A 4,922-nucleotide genomic window follows, 5' to 3' on the forward strand; every position below is an offset into this window, starting at 1 on the left:
TTATTTTTCTTTCCTGTGGTGGCCAACGTCTGGGCGTGCAGGTTGCAAAACTGGGGTATAAGGTAGTCTTTTCCTGCAATGCCACGCCCCTTTATGCAAAGCCACGCCCATTTCAATGAAGCCACACCCCTTTTGCGACACGCGCATGTTTATCCCTTTACTAGTGCCAATTATGGGAGATTGGGGGGGGGGGGGGGGGGTGCCGGAGAATTTTTTGGCTTGGGGGAGAAAAATTTCTAGTTACGCCACTGGATGGAAACACTCTTAAAAGAAAGAGTTGTAGATTATCTCAAATCCAGCAATTTACAGGATTCCAAACAGCATGGATTCACTGGGGGGAGATCATGTCAGACAAATCTTATTGACTGTGTTGACTGTGTGACTAAAGTGAGGGATAAAGGTGGAGCCGTGGATATAGTTTATCTAGATTTTAGTAAGGCTTTTGACACTGTTCCACACAGCAGACTGCTAAATAAACTTGGAAGTTTGGGATTGGATACTAGGATTATTGAATGGATAAGATCTTGGTTGCAGGATAGAAAACAGAGAGTTCTGGTAAATGGAGTGCATTCACAGGAGGGAATTGTTACCAGTGGAGTACCCCAGGGATCTGTACTTGGACCAGTGCTTTTTAATATCTTTATTGGTGACATTGCAAATGGCATTAAAGAGAAAGTATGTCTTTTTGCAGATGACACAAAGGTATGTAACAGGGTAGACACACCAGGTGGGGTAAAACAAATGATTGATGATCTATGTAGACTAGTCCAGAGTGTGGCAATTACAGCTTAATGCCAAAAAATGCAAAATCATGCACTTGGGTCACAAAAATCCAAATGCTAAATATAGTATTAGTAGCACTATACTGAAAACTACTGAGGAGGCAAGGGATCTAGGAGTCACTATTTCAGGTGACTTAAAGGCAGGTAAGCAATGTAACAAAGCAATGAGGAAGGCTAGTCAGATGCTTGGCTGCATTGGGAGAGGAATCAGCAGCAGAAAGAAGTAATAATGCCACTTTATAGGTCATTGGTACAGCCTCATCTAGAATACTGTGTTCAATTCTGGAGGCCATATCTTCAAAAGGATATTATTACATTAGAGACTGTACAAAGAAGGGCAACTAAAATGGTGCATGGCCTACATCACAAAATATACCCAGAAAGACTAAAAAATCTCAACATGTATAGTTTGGAACAGAGAAGGGAAAGGAGGGACATGATAGAAACTTTCAAATGTGTCAAGGGTTTTAACAAAGTCCAGGAGGGAAACATTCTCCAAATGAAGAGAAGTTATAGGACACGAGGACATGCACTGAGACTGGTGGGGAAGGGGGGTTCAGGGGAAATATGAGGAAAAATGACTTCACAGAAAGGGTAGTGGACAAGTGGAATAGCCTCCCATCAGAGGTGGTAGAGGCTAAGACAGTAGAGCAATTTAAACATGCATGGGATAGGCATAAGGATATTCTTACAAAGAAATAAGGGCCCTCATTCCAAGTTGTTCGCTCGCAAGCTGCTTTTAGCAGCTTTGCACACGCTAAGCCGCCGCCTACTGGGAGTGAATCTTAGCTTCTTAAAATTGCGAACGAAAGATTCGCAATATAGCGAAAAAACATCTCTGTGCAGTTTCTGAGTAGCTCGAGACTTACTCGGCATCTGCGATCAGTTCAGTGCTTGTCGTTCCTGGTTTGACGTCATAAACACATCCAGCGTTCGCCCAGACACTCCTCCGTTTCTCCAGCCACTCCCGCGTTTTTCCCAGAAACGGTAGCGTTTTTTCGCACACACCCATAAAACGGCCAGTTTCCGCCCAGAAACACCCACTTCCTGTCAATCACATTACGATCACCAGAACGAAGAAAAAACCGTGAGTAAAAAACCTAACTGCATTGCAAATTTACTTGGCGCAGTCGCACTGCGGACATTGCGCATGCGCACTAAGCGGAAAATCGCTGCGATGTGAAAAAATTTACCGAGCGAACAACTCGGAATGACCCCCATGGTTTGAGATAAAAATATGGAAAAAAAAAAAAGGGGGGGGTAGACTATGTTTGTGTGTGTGAAGGAAGGAAGGGGGGTGTTACTGTTGTGCCTGGGTACGCTCTTATTCTATTAAATTGGCTTTCATCAAATGATGGCTTATAATAACCAATCAATAAAAATAATAAGATGAGACAGGTGTGTGTGTGTGTGTGTGTGTGTGTGTGTGTGTGTGTGTGTGTGTGTGTGGGGGGGGGGGTTACTGTTGTGCCTAGGTACGCTCTCACCCCTAAATCTGCCCCTGCCTGTGGAGATTGGTTACAGTGAAGGTTGGATACAGTGCAGGTTGGCTACAGTGTGGGTCGCATACAGTGTGGGTTGTATACAGTGCAGCTTTAATACATTGTGGGTCGCATACGGTGTGGGTTGTATACAGTGTGAGTTGGATACAGTGTGGGTCAGATACAGTGTGGGTCAGATACAGTGTGGGTCTGATACAGTACAGGTCAGAGACAGTATGGGTTGTATACAGTGTGGGTCGGATACAGCGTGGGTCAGATAAAGCGCAGGTTGGATACAATGAAGGTCGGATAAAGGCCCTCATTCCGAGTTGTTCGCTCGCTAGCCGCTTTTCGCAGCAGTGCACACGCTAAGCCGCCGCCCTCTGGGAGTGAATCTTAGTGCGAACATTGCGCATGCGCAGTTAGCGGAAAATCGAACCGATGCGAAGGAAAATAACGAGCGAACAACTCGGAATGAGGGCCAAAGTGTGGGTCAGATACAGTGTGGGTTGTATACAGTGCAGCTTTGATACATTGTGGGTTGTATACGTCTGGATCGCATACAGTGTGGGTCAGATACAGTACAGTGTGGTTTGTATACAGTGTGAGTTGGTTACAGTGTGAGTCAGATACAGCGTGGGTCGGATACAGTACAGGTCAGAGACAGCGTGGGTTGTATATAGCGTGGGTTGGATACATCGTGGGTCAGATAAAGCGCGGGTTGGATACAATGAAGGTCGGATAAGTGTCCTCATTCCGAGTTGATTGCACACTGCCGATTTTCTCAGCACAGCGATCAGGTTACTACTGCGCATGCGTATGCACCACAATGCGCACGCGTGTCACACGGGTACAAACAGCATCTTTGCTGTGCAGTGCTTCTAGCAACGATTCCATTCACACAGCCATTCGCAAGGAGATTGACAGAAAGAGGGCGTTTATGGGTGTCAACTGACCATTTTCTGGGAGTGGTAGGGGAAACGCAGGTGTGTCCAGGTGTTTGCAGGGCGAGCGTCTGACGTCAATTCCGGGACCGGACAGGCTGAAGTGATCGCAAGGGCTGAGTAAGTTCAGACCTACTCAGAAACTGCAAAAAACGTTTTCGTCCCGCTCGGCTGCACACGCGGTCGCACACTTGCAAAGCGAAAATACACTCCCCTGTGGGCGGCGACTATACATTTGCACGGCTGCAAAAAGTAGCTAGCGAGCGATCAACTCGGAATGAGGGCCAAAGTGTTGGTCAGATACAGTGTAGGTTGTATACAGTTCGGGTTGTATACAGTGTGGGTTGGATATGGTGTGGGTCGCATACAAAGTGGGTTGGATACAGTGGGGGTCGGATAAAGTGTGGGTCAGATACAGTGTAGATTGTATACAGTTTGGGTTGTATACAGTGTGGGTTGGATATGGTGTGGGTCGCATACAAAGTGGGTTGGATACAGTGGGGGTCGGATAAAGTGTGGGTCAGATACAGTGTAGATTGTATACAGTTTGGGTTGTATACAGTGTGGGTTGGATATGGTGTGGATCGCATACAAAGTGGGTTGGATACAGTGGGGGTCGGATAAAGTGTGGGTCAGATACAGTGTAGATTGTATACAGTTTGGGTTGTATACAGTGTGGGTTGGATATGGTGTGGGTCGCATACAAAGTGGGTTGGATACAGTGGGTTTCAGTGTGGGTCAGATACAGGGCCTGATTCAAGATGGAACGTAGAAGTACGTAAATCATTGTTTGATGATTTCTGCACTTCTGTGCATGCATGCATGCCTCTGTACGCATGCGCTAGACCTTAGATTACAATCACAGACGATCACAATCTGAGTTCGGGCGGGGGGATCGTCGCATCGTTTTGAGGCAGCGTTGAGGCATTGGGGGACGCGGTCTGGACAGTGGAGGCATGTCTGGACCATTTTTGGGGTGGGCCGCGACAGTTGCGTGACATCACTTGCGCTTGCATTTCAGTGGGGGAGAGGACCCGCGCACTGTGCTGGGCAGTGCCCTGCATGCTCGAGAGTGGAATTGTAGTTTTGCAATTTCTCTCAAAATTACAACTTTAGCTGAATTAGGCTCACAGTGCGGGTCAGATAAAGCGTGGGTTGGATACAGCGCATGTTGGGTACAGTGCATGTTACTAGAGATGAGCGGGTTCGGTTTCTCTGAAACCGAACCCGCACGAACTTCATGTTTTTTTCACGGGTCCGAGCAGACTCGGATCCTCCCGCCTTGCTCGGTTAACCCGAGCGCGCCCGAACGTCATCATGACGCTGTCGGATTCTCGCGAGACTCGGATTCTATATAAGGAGCCGCGCGTCGCCGCCATTTTCACACGTGCATTGAGATTGATAGGGAGAGGACGTGGCTGGCGTCCTCTCCATTAGAAATTAGATTAGAAGAGAGAGAGAGATTGTGCAGAGTCAGACAGAGTTTACCACAGTGACCAGTGCAGTTGTTGTTAGTTAACTTTTATTTATTTTAATATAATATATCCGTTCTCTGCTATATCCGTTCTCTGCCTGAAAAAAAACGATACACAGCAGCAGCCAGTCACACAGTGTGACTCAGTCTGTGTGCACTCAGCTCAGCCCAGTGTGCTGCACATCAATGTATAAAAGGCAAAGCTTATAATAATTGTGGGGGAGACTGGGGAGCACTGCAG

Source organism: Pseudophryne corroboree, chromosome 1, assembly GCF_028390025.1.
Source record: "Pseudophryne corroboree isolate aPseCor3 chromosome 1, aPseCor3.hap2, whole genome shotgun sequence".
In the NCBI taxonomy this organism is placed as follows: domain Eukaryota; kingdom Metazoa; phylum Chordata; class Amphibia; order Anura; family Myobatrachidae; genus Pseudophryne; species Pseudophryne corroboree.